This window comes from Nicotiana tabacum, chromosome 5 (genome assembly GCF_000715075.1).
Source record: "Nicotiana tabacum cultivar K326 chromosome 5, ASM71507v2, whole genome shotgun sequence".
NCBI lineage: Eukaryota > Viridiplantae > Streptophyta > Magnoliopsida > Solanales > Solanaceae > Nicotiana > Nicotiana tabacum.
Window position 1 is genome coordinate 97,923,904 of NC_134084.1, and position 20,847 is coordinate 97,944,750.

The window sequence follows — 20,847 nt, forward strand, 5'->3', positions numbered from 1 at the left end:
TCACTAACTTAAAGTCCATTGGAAATCCCATTTCTCCACCATTTTTGTAAATTTAGATTCTTGAAATTTAAAAAAACAAGAGTTCTCTCGTGATTTTATCTGAGTCTCAGTCAATCATCTCCTTAATTTGGTCAGTTGCTATTGAGTTTTATTTAATCATCTTTTTCTCTAATTAAGTGCTTATGTGTCCAAAACTATTTTTTGGGGTTGGATTGGGTTTCTTTTAGCTTGTGTGTGTGTGTGTGTGTTTTTTTTTTGGAAAAAGATGAACATGATATAACCCATGAGGGAATTTATATTGCAGCAGGCATATCACAGGATCACCAGCAACACGACATCCTCAACTGTCAGCAACGTCTCCGGAAATAGCCAATTCTTCCAAAAATTTTACATCTACTTTAATTCACAATAAAAATCTCAACTCTTGTGTTGTCTAAATAACATAATTTTGTGTTAAAGACTCACCTAGTTTTTTGGTGGGTAATTTGGAGAGAAAAATGAGGGTTTCAATGAGCTTTAATTTAGTGAAGGGTGTTATGTGTCATTTTTAAAATTTGGGTCATAGACCTCTATTAGAGTTGGAGCTAATTTTTAAAACTTTACCAATGTCAAGGACAATTTGATTGGATAGTATAATAGCCAGGGTAAATTTGCTACCGCCATAATAGGATTGAAGCCAAGGTCAATTTGGATATACACGTGAGATCAGGAGAAACTCTTTACACAGTAATGGGCGGGCTACGATTACCGATCCATTCATAATCTTTGGAAGATTTATACAACAAAAGGGGGTAAAGAGGGCAAAGACGGGCCAATGTTCAATTGCACCCAGCAATTTTAATACAAATAGTGGTCGGAGAAAGTGACTAGTCTTCATCTCCAAGGGTCCTTCAATTTTGGCTTTTTTTCTTTAGCAATGTGTTCTTTTCTTATTCGTCCTACTTGCCGCGTTGGCAGCAAGTGACATATACACACTTAGGTTTGCTTGGGGCTGCGAAATATGTATCTACTTGACACAATTTGTCTTCACTTAAAGTGCTCAATAGGTACTGCTCTTAATTTAGGTGTTCGGATGAAAAAAATGGTCAAGTTTAGGGGGCCATATATGGTATTCTGCATTAGATATATTTTAAAGATTACAAAATTTCAGTAAATACTATATTTTGAACTCATAATTATAAAAGTTGTAATGGATTCAGTGATAAAAAGATAAAGATTATATCCATCAACTTTACATCTTGAATCCGCCTCTCTATTTTACAACTCGGAAGCAACTAAAGTGCAACACTTCATGGAGAAGGGAAAAGTCAAGATTTGGATCTCCTTCGGTACTTCTCAATGCACCTTTTGGTTTAAGCCGCGTGTAGACTAAATTTCAAATTTTTATGTGGTTGTCGTTTAAGCATGATTGCGGAACTCATCAAGTTCATACAGCTCTATGACTCTACTCGTACTAGCGACCTCTATGTCAAGATTTAATTGCCTTAATACCCAAAATGTTGTATGCTCTAACTCCACCGATAAGTGACACGCCCTTCAAAAAACTAATTTGTATGTTGACATACCAATCGGACCTTTGAATGCAGTATGGTAAGCTCATAGTGCATCATCCAATTTTCTCGCACAATCCGTCCGAGTAGCATTCACAGTCTTGGTCAAAACACTCTTGATTTCTCTGTTTGACACCTCCACTTGTCCACTTGTTTGTGGGTGATACGGAGTGGGAACCTTATGGCGAACGCCATATTTCTCTAACAACTTTACAAAGGCTCGGTTGCAAAAGTGGATGCCTCTATCACTGATGATCACCTTTGGGGTGCCAAATCGGGTGAAGATACTTTTTCTTAGAAAATCAATGACTCCCTTTGCATCATTCATTGGGAGTGTCACGGCTTCTACCCATTTCGAGACAAAGTCCACAGATACCATTATGTTGTTGTTGCCATATGAGCTGACAAATAATCCCATAAAATCGACTCCCCACACATTGAATACTTCCATCTCTTGAATTGGGTTTATGGGCATCTCATGTCGAAGAAAAATATTCCTTATCCGTTGGCATTCATCACATACCTTCACCCAAAAATGTGCATCTTTAAACAACGTCAGCCAATAAAAGCCCGACTCCAACACTTTATCAGCTCTCCTTACTCCTCCAAAATGGCCTCCATAAGGCGAAACATGACATGCCTATAAAACAGAAACTTGGTCTATCTCTGGGATACATATTCGGATCATGTTATCAATACAAATCCTGAACAAATATGGTTCATCCTAGAAATACATGCGATAATCACGATAAAACGTTTTCTTCTACATAGAGGACAAGTCATAGGGAACAATATCGCTTGCCAGGTAGTTTGCAATATCTTCATATCATGGCGCTACCTCAAAGCTCGTGGCTAACAGTTGTTCATCAGGGAATGTCTCCACCATCTCTTCCACCTCAACCTTCTTTTCAGCTCCTTCAAGCCTGGACAAGTGATCAGCAACTTGGTTTCTTGTTCCCTTTCGGTCATAGATTTTCAAGTCAAATTCTTGCAGCAGTAGAACCCATCGAATCAAGCGCGGTTTTAACTCCTTCTTCTAAATTAGGTACCGGAGAGCAGTATGGTCAGCATAAATAATTACCTTCGAGCCTATCAGGTATGACCTGAATTTGTCAAATGTGAACACCACTTTCTCAATCACTAAGTAATTTAGTTGGGCACCAGTCAAGGTTCTACTTGCATAGTAGATTCGATGCATGACTTTATCTTTTTGTTGCCCAAGAACTACTCCTACAATATAGTCGCTTGCATCACACATCAACTCAAAAGGGTACTCCCAGTCAGGTGCCACTATGATTGGTGCACCAGCCTCTTCTTCAACTCCTCAAATGCTACCTTGATCATCAGAAAATACAAAGGGGTGATCTTTTTCAAGTAATTTACACAAAGGGTTAGCAATTTTGAAAAAAATCTTTTATAAACTGCCTATAGAAGCCGACGTGACCAAGGAAACTTCTTATGGCCTTGACAGAAGTGGGTGGAGGCAACTTCTCAATTACATCAACCTTAGCACGGTCCACCTCAATGCCCTTACTTGATACTAGGTGTCCCAAGACTATACTTTCTTGTATCATGAAATGCCATTTTTCTCAGTCCAGTGCCAGATTAGTCTCTATACACCTCTTCAATACTCTTTTCAAATTCATAAGGCAGTCATCAAATGAGTTCCCCACCACTGAGAAATCATCCATAAAAGCCTACATCATATCTTCTACCATATTTGTGAAGATGGCCATCATGCACCTTTGGAATGTGGCAGATGCATTGCATAGGCCAAACAGTATTTTCTGAAAGGCATAGATGCCATACAGACAGGTGAACGACATTTTCTCTCTATCCTCTGAAGCAATAGAGATATGATTATACCCCGAGTATCCATCCAGGAAGCAAAAGTGGGACCTCTCTTCCAATCTATCTAACATCTGATCAATGAATGGCAGCGAAAAATGGTCTTTTCGGGTGGCCTTGTTCAATCTTCATTACTCCATACAAATTTTTCATCCCGTGACTGTTCTTGTTGACATCAACTCGTTGTTCTTATTTTGAACTATAATGATTCCACGCTTCTTTGGCACACACCGAACTAGGCTAACCTAGTTGTTGTCAAAGATGGGAAAAATGATTCCTGCATCTAACCACTTGATCACTTCATTCTTCACCAGTTCTTTCATGTTGGGGTTCATTTTTCTTTGATGTTCTTTGGAAGGTTTCTGCCCATCTTTCAGCAGAATCTTATGCATATAAAAGGTTGGGTTGATACCCTTTATATCTGGAATGGTACAACCAACTTCAGTGTTGCACTCCTTCAAGACCTGCAAAAGTTGTTCTACCTCCACATCTAACAAATCAGATGAGATAATAACAGGTAAGGTCGAGTTAGGTCCCTAGAAAGCATACCTGAGGTGAGACGGTAACAGTTTTAGCTCCAACTGTGGTGGCTCTTCAATTGATGGCTTAGCTGGAGGGGTTTTTCTTTCTTCTAAGTGTAAAGTCTTGAATTCAAGCTCTCTTTTCCAGTACCCTTGGCCTTCAAGAGCCAAAACCCACTATGTCATGTCCTCACTATCTACCTCTTCTAAGTTTATGAGGCAGGCTGCTACAGGGTCTTTTGCATTCACTACCTCATCTTCCTCCTCCAAAATCACGTTCACTCCTTCAATCAGAGAGCAATTAGCAAACTCATTGGGTCGCCGCATGTACTTCTGCACATTGAATGTTATTTCTTCATCGTTTAGTCTCATCTTTAGCTTACCAATTTTACAATCAATCAAATCTTTCCATGTTGCCAAGAATGGACTTTCCAAAATTATGAGAATCTCTTCATCAACCTGGCAGTTCAGAATGATAAAATATGCCAGAAACACAAACTTTCCAACTTGCACAAGTACATCATCAAGTATACATAATGGCCTTTTTACCATTCGGTCGGCTAGCTGTAGTAACATGGATACGGGCCTTGCTCCTCCAATGCCTAACATTTTATAGATAGACAAAGGCGTAAAGTTTATCTCACCCCCAAATCACACAATACTTTAGCAAAAGCATAGCTGCCTATGGTGCATGGAATTGTGAAACTCTCTGGGTCAGATAACTTCTCAGCTATAGGTGTTGTCATGACACCACTACATGTCTGAATCAGTGTCACAATTTCCAAGTCTTGAAAGTAGAACTTACGAGACATCAAGTCCTTCATCATTTTTTCATAACCGAGCATCTCCCTCAAGGCATTAATCAGTGGGATGTTCGCCTAAATCTTCTTCAACATCTCCATGAATTTCTTATATTTCTCATCCTTCTGATATTTGGCCAACCTTTGGGGGAAGGGTGCTGGAGTTCGCTTCTTTCTTGTGACTTGAGTTAGATCCTGCTTAGGCACTTTTTCTAATGTCTTCTCTTGCACTTTCTCAGTCTTTTTCTTTGTTTAGTTCCTCCTGGGTCAGTTGCACTCTTACCTCTGTTAGCTTAGTTGACTCATCAACCTCAATTGGTACAGGCAAAAGTATCTCAATTGGTCGGCTTTCGCAAAAAAAATTTTGCTTTAAATCACGATCTCTATCATTTCTCAGACTTACCGCCGTCAGCTGCTTCGGACCCTGCTCTTTAGGATTGACATGTGTGTCTGTAGGTAGCGTCCCTTGGGGACGATTATTCAGAGCCAAAGATATATGCCCTAGTTGAATCTTGATGCCTTTTATCGTTGAGTCATATGCTTCGACCTTCTCTTGAATTTTTTCGCTAGACCCGATGAGTTGTTACAGCATTCCTTTAATTTCAGACAACCTATCATCTTGTCTCATTATCTGTTGTTGTTGGGGTTGTTGATAAGCTAGCTGCTAGTTTTGCTGGTTGTAACTTTGTTGCCTTTGGTAAGGCATGGCTTGACTCTATGGTCGCATAGCTCTAGGATTGTTGTTGTTATTGTACTGCTACTGTGCTAGTTGATACTGGTGATTCTGTTGTCCCCAATTCTGACCACTTTGTCTCTAACCTCCATAGTTACCCACATAGTTCATATTCTTTTGATAGTTCTGATTGTCACTTTCTCCACTCCACGAACACAAATATGGTCGATTAATGGATGATATGCATAATCCTCTATTTGTCGTGTCAACTATGTGCACCTACTTTTAGCCAGACTCATCAATCTTTTGGTGAGGATACTCATTTGTGTCATTAGAGTGGTCATATTCGCAGCTATGAAGTTGTTTGGGTCTAGAGCCACTAAGTGAACTACATGAGTGATTGTAGAGTCTCTTTTCATCCACCCTGAGGTTTGAGCAATTTTATCAAGTAAGACCTTACATTCTCTGAATGATTTGCCAAAAAATGTTCCACCTGCTGAAGCATCAACATTGGCCTTCAAGTTGTCGGCCAATCCCAAGTAGAACCTTTGCCCCAACATCTGATCAGGAATGTCGTGGTGTGGTCACTTGACCAGCATCCCCTTGAACCTCTCCCATATTTCTTACAGTGTTTCCGCTGGTTTCTGCCTGAAGCTTAAGATCTCATCAATTTGTGCAGCAGTCTTATTGGTTGGGTAGAATTTGTCCAAAAATTGCTTGACTAATTTCTCCCAAATAGTGATGGAGTTTATGGGGAGCGAATTGAGGCAAGTCTGAGTCTCTCCTGTCAATGTGAATGGAAATAACAACAGTCTTATTGCTTTCGACGTCACATTCGGTTGCCTTTGCATGACACAAATCGATAAAAAAAATTCAGATATTGTTGTGGATTTTCAATGTAAGACCCCGAGAACAGTCCTTTGTTCTGCAATAAATGTAACATGTTGTTTGTGATTTGAAGTGATTTCATTTGTATTTGTGGGATTGCAATTGCGGTTGCCAGATTTTCGGCGGTGGGTTGTGCCCAATCATACAAGGTTGCTTCTGGCACAAGAGGTGCCATACCCTGATTGTTCAGGTCGTTCCCAATATCTCTATTGTTTTGATTGTCTATGACGTCACCCATGTCTAGTTTGATTCACTCTGTTGAGTTCTGTTGTCGCTTGTCTTTCTTGTTTGCTCGATTTAGTGCCTTGAAAGCTTTCTCAAGGTCCGGTAATGCTTCGTACAATTCTCTAGTTCTTAAGGAGTTTCTAGGCATGCACCTATAACACACAAGACTACAAACGTTAGAGTTTTAATATAATGAATTTCAAATCGAGAAAGCTGACTAAACTAAGAATTCTAACAATTCTTCTAGCCGTAATTAATAACACCGTTAGTTCTCCGGCAACGACTCTAAAATTTGATCACGTCCAATTATGCCTCCTAAGAGGTCTAGTGGTCGTTGCAAATATAATCTGGTTTACAAGCCGAAGTCGAATCCCCCAGGAAATTAACCTACTAATCACAATCACTAGTTTCGCAAGAATTCAAGTAATCAAACTTCAAAAATATTAAATAATAGTTTGAGTATTTACTAACTAAGGACAAAGTAATTAAAATGCTATAGTTTATAACTAACGGAGCAATATTGTAGGCAAGATTGAAAAAGTCTAGGGTTATGATTTCCCCTATTGTCGAAATCCTCCCCACTATATTTCCTACAAATTCGCTTAAGTATTCTCTACCGATCGTGAGTATTTTGGGTGTCGTAATTCTCTTTCGAGCAACTACCACAATTTACTAGACGTATTCTTCCGAATTACGCTAGCTGGCACTAATTTACCGCTTACTATATGATCGCATCAAGATTTTGTTATTCATAATCCCACCCTTAAACCCTCCATATTGATTTCTCATATACGTTATTAGGAGTGATGTTGTTCAACAAATACCTAAATGTGTACTATTTTCCAAGTAATATACACTAAATAAGCATAGTCAATTGAGAGCACTTCAATCAACAACACGAAAACATAGTTGAACAAGTACAGAAAAGTCAAAAGCAAATTTATATTAAATACACTAAAAAATTATCCTCAAATAGGTTACATCAACTCTAGATGAGAAAGTTTAGTCACTCGTTAATGTATAAACAATCATCATGATATTCAAAGATGTTACACTACAAAGTAATGATTACGTATGAATGTTTTGTTTCGTAATGATGAGAAAGATATACTAATATGTTATATGTCATATAGCAATTATAACTCGGGGATAAATTGTTTCGGATACAAAATAACTAAGAAATACTCTTAAGTTTTAGTGCTACATATGTAACTTTCATTTGAATAGTTTTTAGGTAATAGTGTGAAGAACTAGGCAAGCAATTAAACTTATAATAGCTCGTAACTTCCTAAAGTCTCTGTGTTAGAATTAAGGAAATAAAATTAAAAAAAAAAAATCCAAGTAAAGAATGCTTCCTTCTTTAATGGATTTTACATGGGCCGAATACTAATTAACTGAGACACCAAATATCAATATGGTATGAAAACTAAAAAAAACTTCAAAAGAGAAAATGTACGATTAAATAATTTTATCAAGTAGGGTATTACATGCCCAATCACATCAGAGTGGCAAAAGTCGTTTAACTTCACATGCAGACTAGGGAATACCAGATGGTCACATCATTTGGATTCGAAGATTTGGTTCACATGTGGAATATATATGGATAATGGATCTTAGCAGTAGAGTTCCTTGCGTCTCAAACTCAAAGACATCCCACCACTTTCACCACTCGACTTTAAAGTTTTAAAATTTAATATATATTTTGCCATTAGACACTTGGCATATAAAGAAAAATTTATATATAGTCATATCGTTATGGCTTGAAGAAAAAATTACTTTCTCCGTTTCAATTTAGACGAGATAGTTTAACTCGGCACGGACTTTAAGAAAAAAAAAAGACTTTTGAAACTTCTATTCTTAAAAGTTTAAGGGATAAAAGCTTTATGAGGTCATGACATTTGTGTGGTTATAAAAGTTTTTCGTTTAGGATAAAACGGGTAAAACGAATTGTTTAAAGTTGAATTATTTCTAAATTTAGAAATGTGTCATTTATTTTGGAACAGACTAAAAAGAAAAGTACCTCATCTAATTTGAAACGGAGGGAGTACTTTTTTTCTTGGTTTTCCGCTTGGTATTCAGTCAGAGGTGAATCTAAGATTTAAGTTTTATGGGTTCAACCTTTAAAGTTTTTAGCACTGAACATATTTCTTGTTAAAGTTATAGGTTCATATTGCTATTTATTGCAATATTAGTGAATTTTTACATTATTCTGCATCAAAAGTACCGGATTCAACTGAATCTGGTGCCGATACATTGCATCCGCCTCTGTATTCAGTATTGGGACCTTGAATAATCTTGGATTCACACCACGAAACGTAAAGCTTATTAAAAAAATTATTCAAAAAATTATTCCTAACACTCGAACTCAAAACCTCTGGTTAATCTGATACCTCTCGTCTCCACGAACAACGTAATAGACAACAGCCTCTTTATCCTCAATTTAGTCTAGTGTGCTACTTCACATCCAAAAGCACTCGACTTTCTCATACATTTGGTTTATTTGTCCAAATCCTATTACAAACTTGAGTTGTTCATGTTTTACCATTTTTGAGGCATTTCCTATAATTAGGTCCAGTACGAATAGTAGATTTACAAATTAGTACTAATATAATTGAGTAATCCATCAAATCATTGGTGAAACTGGTTTCTTAAAATGCAAAACTACATACTATAAATAGTAAAAATAAGGGGTTGCGTATGGAAGGGAATTCTTATTTCATACCAAGTAGAAAGAAAGTACAGAAGATCATCTGAATAAACATTAATGCATGGCATATAATGGAAAAATCTGGCAAGGTTCTGATGCATGTATCCTTTTTCTTTTTCAACATGTGATTTTTTTTTACTCTTATATAAATTAAAAATATATTCTTACGTGTGGCTGGCCAGGAATTCTTCTTTTATGAGTCATCCAATAAAGTTTGTTGACAGACAATAAATATTATATTAGATGTACAATACTTGTCTAATATTCGTAGTTCGTACCCTAACTTTGGAAAGTAGAATGGATCATGTTCAAAAATTGGATTGAATTAAATATGCCTAAAATAGTGCAGTACAATTTTATTAGATAATATACTCAAAGAAACAACTGGAAGTGTTAAGAGATCATATACAATTTGAACTAATTTATTACGAGTTCCAACGGGTAATTAAGAACTAGGAGTAAGAAAGTGGCTAAAAATGACCCTTAACTATGGGAAACAGAGTAAATTTGCTCTTATTTTAAATTTGGTCCCAAACATGACTTTATCATTAGCGGATTGGTTCAGATTTTTCTCCCAGCTATAAGAAATAGAATAAATTTGTCCTCCGTTTAACTTTGGTACCAAATATACCCTTATCATAAGTGGACTGACTCATATTTACCGCTCAAAACTAATAGACTTCCAATTTTTTCTTTTTACCCATTTAAAAATATATTTTATTACTATGATCGAGTGCCACTTACAACTTTGCAAGATAATAATCTTAACCCTAAAATTTTCTTGAAAAAATTTTAAACCAGAAAAACTACGCATACCCATAATGGTAAAAGAGTAAAAAAAAATATCTAATTGCTCGTCATAATCATGTCTTTTCCCTATTTAAAATTTTATACTCACCTGAAATTTTAACAGTTATTAAATAGAACACCAATTCTAGAAAATTAATCATTTTTATGGGAGAAGAAATATTAATCAAGGACCCAAATACAAATTGAAATTGTTAAATTCGTGAAAAATAATTTAAAGTAAATGGAGAAATCGCAGGGAGTTATTATGACACTTATTAACAAGTTCTGATTTTGCTGAAGAAATTGTGATTGCTGCCATGCTGGAAAGAATAAAATTCATAAAATATCAATTTTATTTTTTGAGCTAAATATATGTATATAATTACAATTATTTAGACAAGAGAGTATTAATCTTCAAAAAGACAGAAACTGAAGATAGAAGACTTACTAGTTATCCTTTGAGCAAAACTGAATATTTTGTGAATTTCTGCTTTTGATGTGTATTTCTTGGGGGAGGGGGGTGAATCTAGATATTTTTTTTTCTTTTTGTTCTTCGCCTCCTTGTTTTAAAAATAAAAATCAAAGTTTTATCCTAAAATAAAAGTGTTGATTAAAAAAATAAATTCTGTTAGTTTTAAGGGGCTAGTCTACTTATTATGATAAGGACATATCTGTGACCGCATCCACAGGACATATGCAGAATCTTTTGTAAGCGGTGTTAGTATTAATAGAAAAGTGGAGAATAAATAATATTAGTTATCACATTACCTAACAAAGAAATAGTTTTAGTCCATTGATTTTGTTGAATCTTAAGTTAGAAGAGGCCATGAATTCAATTCTACCGATCTACAAACTTTAAAAATAGAGCATTTCTCAATATTTGCCAAAAAATTGTTTTAGTTGAGGTTCCAACCTTTAACCTCTTAGAGCAAACATAGGAACTTAACCAACATGCCAAGCAACAATATATGTCTAAGTGATGTCATTTCTTTACCATTCAGTGCAGTATTACTAATATGTCTCGTAAGATTTTTTTGATAAAGCGGTGTCGCGTGATACTATTCCGTTCTATGTGCATCCGACCCTGCACATTCAATAGGAGGACAAATTTGTTCTATTTTTCATAGTTGAAGGACAAGTTTGAATCAATCCACTAATGATAAAGTTATGCTTGAGACCAAATTTAGAATAAGGTCAAATTTATTCTGTTTCTTGTAGTTAGAGGGATGTATTTTGCCCTTTTCCGTTTTAAAATTACATCTTCTCGATAAATAAATGTATACATCATATCTATAGACTATAGAATTACTCCCTCCCAAATTTTAGCAAATTTAACCCTTAGGGAGACATACATGTCAAAAAATTATGAGGATGTCACCAAAAATAATCGAAGTCGTGTAGCAGTACTGTTAGCGTTAATTGAAGTTTAATCTACAAGTAGAAAATGTATGAGCTCAAAGTTGAACTTAGAAACTATGCCAAATATAGTAACTTTTTCAATTATAGAAACATGAAAACAATCCAGTTCATATTGTATATAATGCCATAATAGGAAACTTTGTTTTATTTTTTTCTAGTCTTTTTAGCACAATAATTTCTACTTAACAAAATTGTTGAGCCGCCATATGTTCACAGCTAATAAGAATGTATGGAATTAAAGCAAACTGGAGGGTGTTACTTTAGACATGTGATGCAACATTAAATTAGTAGTTGAAAAGTAAATTCCGTCGATAAAGTAACTATTCGTTTATCGTCATAATCCTTTCGTTTCAAATTAGTAGTCTATTACGCTATTAGAAAATAACCAATTGAAACATAACGATTTTCAAGTAAGAAAATAGTATATATATATATATATATATATATATATATATATATATATATATATATATATATATATATATATATATATATTGTATGTTATATACAAAAACTATACATATTTTATACACTTTTTCGACTACCAAATGTAAATAGTTTCTGTTTCTGTCATTGTCACGACCCGGATTTCCCACCCTCGGGAGTCGTGATGGCACCCACTCGTAGAAGCTAGGCAAGCCATGAACTTAGAAATCATTAACTCCTTTATTTTAGAACTTCTTACCAATTGTATTAACAAGGGAATAAACAGTTAAATAACAGCGGAATATGAAATTTAGCGGAAGTCTTAAATAAATAGAAAACGAAAATGTCTCAAAGACCATCATGTGCCTCTAACCAGAACCTGGTGTCACAACATCCACGGACTACTAAGAGTACTAAATACAACCATTTGAAAGAAATATAACACTGTTTGTCTCGAGTACATGAGACAATAGAATATAAAATAAGATAGAGGAGACGCAGGGCCTGCGGACGCCTGCAAGGCTACCTCGGTGTCTCGGTGGACTGAAGGCTGGCTCCCGAGCTACTGCTGCTGAACAAAGGCTACTCTGGTATCTGCACAGAGTGCAGAGTGTAGTATTAGCACAACCGACCCCATGTGCTGGTAAGTGTCTGGCCTAACCTCGGCGAGGTAGTGACGAGGCTAGGACCAGACTCCAGATAAACTTGTGCAGTTATATAATATACAACAGAAATATAAACAGGTAATAACAGTTTAAAAGGGAGGGAAAAACATGCTTCGGGGAAACATATCAATTCAATTAGAAACCTAATAAAGTATGAAAGAACACTCGATGTCTACAATCAATATAACGACAATACTGTTGCGGCGCGCAACCCGATCCCTTATCCTTTAACATTGTTGCGGCATGCAACCCGTTCCACGTAACATTATTGAGGCGTGCAACCCGATCCAATATAATATCTGTTGCGGCGTGCAACCCGTTCCAAATATACAGTCAACAATAATCATAATTAACCGTCTCGGCAAGGGATCAACACTAGGCTACATTATCCCGGCAAGAGAACTCAACAGTACAAGTATATACGTCCCGGCAAGGGAGAAACAGCCATAACCAAACTTGTTCCAACATCTAACTATCTCAACTATAACTCAACTAGTTTCAACATCTAACTACCTCAGCTATAACTAAACTTGTTACAACACCTAACTACCCAGCTATAACCAAACTTGTTACAACACCTAACACGAAGAATCATCAACCTAATCGTCCGTAATATCAATTAAGAGCACAATGCAAGGGAACCTCAACTCAACAATAGCCCGGCAAGGGGGCAACATAACGATCTCTTCTCTTTCTCACTCTTACTTCACAATTCACTGCACAACTCGAGCCAATGCTCTAGGGTTTCGATTCTCACTTATACTTTCACAATTCATTATACAACTGGAGCCAACGCTCTTCAATGTTCATAGGTCACAATTCTTTCCACAACTTTACACAGTAAATAGAAATCTTCACCAAGGCATGAATAATACAACGAGATCATGAAAATCACAAGATAAGACTCACGATCATGTTTGACACCAACGTATAGATACTCGTCACCATGCCTATACGTCGTACTCGACATGAAGCAAATAGCAAATAGGACACAACTCCTAATCCCACAAGCTAAGGTTAGACCAAACACTTACCTCGATGTCTCGAACACAACTCAAGCTTCAATTATAGCTTTACCCCTCGATTCCTCTACCAATTTGCTCGTATCTAGCCACAAGTTACTTAATTACATCAATAAACGCTAAATGAATTAATTTGAATACATGAAAAATGAGTTTTCAAAAGTTTTACCCAAAAAGTCAAAATCGCCCCCGGGCCTATGTGATCAAAATCGCTCCGGGCCCACGTGGTCAAAACCCGAGGTTCGAACCAAAACCCAATTACCCATTCCCTCACGAGCTCAAATATGTAATTTGCTTTGAAATCGGACCTCAAATCGAGGTCCAAATCCCCAATTTTTGAAAAACATAGGTTCTACCCAAATCACCCAATTTCTCCCATGAAAATCATGTTAAAAAATGTTAATAATTGAAGAAAACTAGTTAAAAACGACTTACAATTTGATTTGGAGAAGAAAGGTTGTTTGAAAAATCGCCTCTTATGTTTTTGGGGTTCTGAAAAGTGAAAAATGGCTGAAAATCCCGTCTATTTATACCCCTCTCAGACCCCCTGTGCAGACCGCACAAAATGGACTGCGACCGCACAGGTCTGAGGTACTGCGGTCCAGTGCCCAGTGCGGACCGCACGAAATGGACTGTGGCCGCACAGGAGCCCACCGCGGACCGCAAGAAATCGAGCGCGGCCGCGAAGGCTTGGCCCTGCTCACCACGGTCGCGAAGCCCGCACGCGGCCGCGAAGCTTCCACCGCGGACCACGAAGCCTGGCTGCAGAGACCTACAACTTCTGGTTTTAAGTCTAAAACATCCCGAAACTCACCCGAGCCCTCGGAATTCCAAACCAAGTGTGCATACTAACTCAAAACATCCCACGGACTTATTCGTGTAATCAAATCATCAAAATAACATCATGAACATCAAATTAAATCCCGAGATCACTGAAATTTTCTCAAAACTTCTTTAAACATAAATTTTGCAATTTAAGTCTGAATCACGTCATATGGCATCCGCTTTTCACCAAATTCCACAGAAATGTCTTAAATCATATATAAGACTTGTACCAGGTGCCGGAACCAAAATACAAGCCCGATACCATCATGTTCTAATTAAATTTCATTTCAAATTTCTTTAAACAATTTCCGAAAACAATTTTCTTTGAAAATTTATTTCTCGGGCTTGGAACCTCGGAATTTGATTCCGGGCATACGCCCAAGTCCCATATTTTCTAAAACGTTGACCGAAGTCAAATTAGCTCATTCTATAATCAAAACTCATCATTTTGTTTTCACAGATCATCATATTTAAACTTTCCGGCTACGTGCCCGGACTGGACATGCAAATCGTGGTGACTCTAAATGAGGTTTTCAAGTCCTGGGAATATGGAGTTTCGTTTTAAAACAAGTGATGACCTTTTGGGTCATCACAGTCACGGGCTAAAAGTGAAAAATACCCGAAAATCAACTTGATTAATATTCGTAGTTAAATTAGATTAGATTATGTCAGAATAGGTGTATTAGATGCTAGTTAATGCTTTTGGACCTAGTTTCTTTCTTTACTAGTATATTTATATTTAGCCCAATTGTACAGATACCCATCCCATTGTATTTTCCATTCTTACCGGGTTACTATAAATAGTGAAGCCCACTTATGTAATAAACAACACGATTCATTTTTAGAGAAAGACTTTCGAAGCTTCGGTTCTCAGCAGATATGGCGTAGCCCCAGTCTATGATCTTTCTCACTTCTTCTATTCTCTTCATGTTTACATGGTATCAGAGCCGAGATCCGTCTAAATCTCGTGCTGAGAACTCAATCAATCCTACACTCGAGTTCTCTCATTGTTTTTCTATGAACTTCATCTGATTCTAATTTTTTTTTTATGTTTGTCATCAGGTGTTGGTTTTGTGTTCGATTTTTCTCAAATATTGCGTTCAATCATTCACTCCAGTGTGTCAGAGAAGTGAATTTTATTTTCAGACTATTTCAAGGATTTCGACTGAAATTAGGGTTTGCTCGTATCGAACTTCTATGGCGGCGGTTGGCATTGAAGTCTTATTTGCTTGTTGAACGCCGTAGCTCTTTCCGGTCGCGAAAGAGATTGGTAACATAGACTTCATTCTTCATTACATCTTAGAATATTTGCTCGCATGATCTAGATTCTCCGTGTATTTGATTGTGAATGTGATAGCATGACTAACGGAACTCCTGATACATCTTCAACTCCTACAATTTCTCACACTGCGTTCCATAAGGATGACTATACTCATCCATGCCATCCTCTCTATATGCATCCATCAGATGTTTTGGGGTCCTCGTTAGTATCCACTCCATTTGATGGAACAGGATATGGTAGCTGGAGGTGTAATATCCCTATTGCACTCTCAATTAGAAACAAGTTAGATTTTATAAATGAAAACTCTCAGAAGCCTTCACCTACTTCACCTCTTGCCAGACAATGGCAGAGGTGTAATGACCTTGTCATTTTCTGGTTGGTAAACTCTTTGTCTAAGGAAATATCTCGCAGTGTGGAGTATTCAGAGTTTGCTAGGGAAATTTGGAACGAGTTAGAAGAGAGATATGGAAAGGCTGATGGTGTTAGAGTTTTTGAGCTTAATAAAGAGTTAGCACACATTTCTTAGAGGTCTCTCGATATAGCCTCATATTTTAATAAAATCAAATAATTATGGGATGAAATAGCTTCCATATCTGCTGGTCGAACTAGGATGTGTTCTTGTGGGGCTAAGTCTGCAGAGGATGAGGAACAGAGGGCTTATTAGTTTTTAATGGGTTTAAATGATACATATGTACAAATCAGGAGTAATATTCTGATGATGAAGCCTCTTCCTTCAGTTGGGGTTGTATATAGCATTCTGTTCTCTGATGAGAAGCAAATGAATGTGTCAGCTGGAACTTAGTTTCCTTCTACCTCTACATCTTTTAAAGTTGGGGTCTCTAGGAGGGCTATTCTTCTAAGGTGAATTTTGAACCATCTAAACCAAATGTCACCTGCAAATACTGTAAGAAACCTGGTCATACCATAGACAAATGCTACAAGCTCCATGGTTATCCCCAAAATTTCAAGTTCACCAGATCTCCTAATCTTAGAAAGACTGCTGCACATGTTGAGCTTACCAGCCATCCTGAATCTGCCACTGGTGAGATCTCTACTCAGCATGGTTCTCTTCCACAATCTGAAGATATGTATGCTATTTCTGGGCTTACCAAGGATCAATATTCTCAATTGATGTTGTTGCTTCAACAATCACATTTGTCTCCTTCTCCATCTACTTCAAACTTAATGGGTCAGCCAATTTTGCTGGTGAGTTAGTTCCTCCTGGTGTATCTTATGGTGCATGTATGTTGACCAAAGTGGATGGTATAGTGGATCATAGATTATGGGGCCTCTGACCATATGACATCCTCTAAAAATTTACTCTTTAATGTCCAAACCTTACCTGTTCCATACCTTATTTCTCTTCCAAATGGGTATAAAGTCAAGGTTATCAATATTGGATCATTGGCTTTATTGCCTAATTTGACATTGCACAATGTTCTTTATGTTCCTAGTTTTCAGTATAATCTCATTTCTATCCATAAATTACTCTCTCATTGTGATGACATGGTATAGTTTAACAAGGCTGCTTGTACTTTACAGGGCCTTTCAGTGAGGAAGCCAGTGGTACTTGGTAAGCTGGACAATGGACTCTACAAGTTGTTTCAGTTTGTCATTCTAATCCAGATTTTTCTTATCTTGCACATCGTGTTGTTTCAAATGCTTCTGTTTCTAATTCTTCTATTCATACTAGTGTAACTGATGAATGCTCCGCTGTAAATACAATATCTGCTATTGATAATATGAATAAAGCTAAAGTTCTTTGGCATTACAAACTTGGGCATATTCCTTTCTCTAAACTGAAAACTATATCTGCTATAAATTGTAAATTTCCTCTTAAACAATTATATGCCTATTAGCCAAGCAAACAAGACTGTCTTTCCCTGATAGTAGTATACAGTCCACTCACCCTATCCAATTAATTCACATAGATACTTGGGGACCTTATCACACACTCACTCATAATGGTTCCAAGTACTTCTCGGCCATTGTTGATGATTTCTCAAGGGCCACTTGGACCCATCTTATGGGAGCCAAGAGTAATGCTTTTGATTTACTCAAGGCTTTCATTGCAATGGTTGAAACTCAATTCCACACTAAGGTTCAATCTGTCAGAAGTGATAATGCTTTAGAATTGGGCTCTAGTACTTCAGGTTCTCTTTTCTTTTCTGAAAAAGGAATTCAACATCAGACTTCTTTCCCACACACTCCTCAACAAAATGGAGTGGTGGAAAGGAAGTATAGACATTTGCTTGAAACTACAAGAGCTCTATTATTTAAATCTCATCTTCCCATTAGATTCTGGGGAGAATGCCTTCTTACTGCCACCTACTTGATCAATAGGTTTCCCTCTCCTCTCCTTAATCACAAAAGTCCCTATGAATTGTTATATAGTTCTGTTCCCTTTTATTCTTATCTTAAATATTTGGTTGTTTGTGTTACTCCACTATAACTAAGTTGCCCAAGGACAAATTTTCTCCCAGACCCATTCCATGTGTGTTTGTGGGCTATCCCTTTGCTAAGAAAGGTTATAAACTTTATAGTCTCACTTCCAAAACCTGTTTCATCTCCAGGGATGTCATTTTCCTGGAACACATTTTTCCTTTCTTTAAGGCTTCCAATCAGTCTCCTCACATTCTTCCTTCTCATATATCTACCTATTTTGATACTGATTGTTCTGTACCCCTTTCTTCTTCATATGCCTCTTCTTCAACTACTGATCCTCCATCTCCTGTTTTACATTCTGCTCCTGGTTCCTCTATAACTCCCAGTTCACCTCCTAGTACTTTACCTCATGTCTCTTCCTCTATTGATCATTCAGCTCTTGTTTCTTCTCCTTCTTTGCCTATTTTGAGAAGATCCTCTAGACCACATAACCCTCCTAGTTATCTTAATAGCTATGTTTGTTAGTCTCTGTCCTCCAGTTCCATCTCAATCCACTCTGATGGTCAGTTGCATATCCCAGAACATCATTCTTATTCTCAAGCAGCCATAATTCCTGAGTGGCAAGATGCTATGAAAAAGGAATTTGAGGCTTTGGAAGCCAATGGCACTTGGAAAATTATTGAGTTGACATATGGCAAGAAGCCTATTGGGTTTAAATGGGTTTATAAAGCGATATATAGGGCTGATGGTAGTATAGAAAGGTACAAAGCTAGGTTGGTGGTCGAGGGTGATACTCAAGTGGAAGGGGTTGACTTTCATGAAATATTTTCCCCTGTTGTCAAAATGTCCACTATTAAGACTTTAATTATTGTAGCAGTCAAGAAACTCTAGTCTTTGTTCCAGCTTGATATCAATAATTCTTTCTTGCATGGTGATCTTGATGAAGAGGTTTTCATGAAACATCCCCCCTGGACTCTCTGTTTTTTCCTCTACATCTTCTGTTGCACCTTTGGTATGCAAGCTGCAGAAGTCCCTTTATGGGTTAAGGCAAGCTTCCAGATAATGGTATGCTAAGCTGTCTCAAGCTCTTTCTTCTAGAGGCTACATGCATTCTCTCAATGATTATTCTGTTTTCACTAAGGGTTTTGGGGCTTCTTTGGTTATATTGGTTGTTTATGTAGATGACATCATCCTAACTGGTATTGACTTGACAGAATTTCTACCTTGAAGAGTTTTCTCCATGATCAATTTAAAATAAAGGATTTGGGTCTCCTTAACTACTTTCTTAGTATTGAAGTTCTCTATCCTTCTTCTGGGGTCTTGTTGCTTCAAAGGAAATTTATTCATGACCTTTTAGATGAGTTTCACTCTCTTGAGTGTTCTTCTGTCACCTGCCCTCTTGAATTAAATGTGAAGTTGACAGCCAAGGAAGGTGATCTTTTACCTAAACTTGAAAAGTGCAGAAGTCTCATAGGCAAGCTAAATTTTTTGACCCATACCAGACCTGACCTCAGTTTTGCAGTCCAATATTTGAGTCAGTTCATGCAGCAACCTTGCCTACCCCACATGGAGGGTGTTCTTCACCTTCTCAGATATCTCAAGGGTTATGCTGATTCAGGGGTCTTTTACAACAATGATCCTGATATGTCTTTGCAGGTGTTTTGTGATGGTGATTGGGCCTCTTGCCCTGACAGTAGGAGGTCAGTCACTGGCTTCTGCATCTTTCTTGGTGGTAGTTTGGTGGGTTGTGATGAGGCCAATGTGTATAGGATTTTCCTGCTCGTGCTTTGTCAAATTCTAGTATAGTTTATGATATCGTCCCACAGAGATTGGAACATCTATGCTACAGACTTTTAATATTTTAGCTACTATTTGAGAGAATCGGATTGATGAAAAGTTTGTGGAATTAAAACTTGTTAAATACTTAACAAAATCAAACAACTTTCAAAAGATTTATAATTTAAAAGAGTTGGGAATCATTGAATTCACTTGATAATATATTATGATAAAATCTCACTTTGTACATGTATTTCTCTAAAGGATAATTACTTATTGCTAATACAATTATATCTTATCTCACCAAGAATTAATCAACTAATAACACTCCGTGAGGTTATGTAATTAAGTGAGTTAAAACTGGTGACGGTTAAATCGAAATATCTTCTGGTTTGAATTGTGCTAAAAGGTAGTAAAAACTTCGTGAGAATATTTTTACTAAATCAATACTCCTGCGACTACAATTCCTCCGTGAGAATTAAAATTGAGGCAAGCAAGATTACCAACTTTTAATAATAGCTTACTAATAATCATTCTCACTTCACTATTTTATTCAATAGTTACTATATATTAATTTTGCTCCATGAGAATTACAAAATTAATATGAGAATAACTTAAAGATAAAATATATAAAAGTGATAACAATGATTAGTTAAAAACTATTATTATAGCACAATATAAAATATAAATAGAAAGTTCCAAATCAAGAATGTATTAAAACTGAGATAGTATTATAATATATATATCAAGCTTCATCAACTATCCCAATAAAAAAAATTACTCCATTATGAAGTAAGAAAAAGAGCCTAGTTTAGAAATACGAAGAATTAGTACAAAGATATTATTTTTCACAAAAGGATAACTACTAGGACTTAGGAATATTAAAGACAAAATAGAGACCAAGAATAGTTCTACTCTGCTCAAGACTCGATGTCTTCTCTTCAAACTTCACACTTTATTTATAGAGTTTTCTTGCCTAAGGTTCTCCATAGTTGCAACTATGGAAATTGTAATTGCAACTATGAAAATTGTAGGTGCAACTATAA

General features: G+C 36.7%; 1 non-coding gene across 1 annotated transcript; it reads left to right on the forward strand.

Annotated features, from left to right (window-relative positions):
- Positions 1-5,962: 5,962 nt before the first annotated feature.
- On the forward strand, positions 5,963-6,065 carry LOC142181366 (small nucleolar RNA R71). The gene has a single exon (XR_012710034.1). It is a non-coding gene; the product is annotated as a small nucleolar RNA R71 (small nucleolar RNA).
- The last annotated feature ends 14,782 nt before the right edge of the window (positions 6,066-20,847 follow it).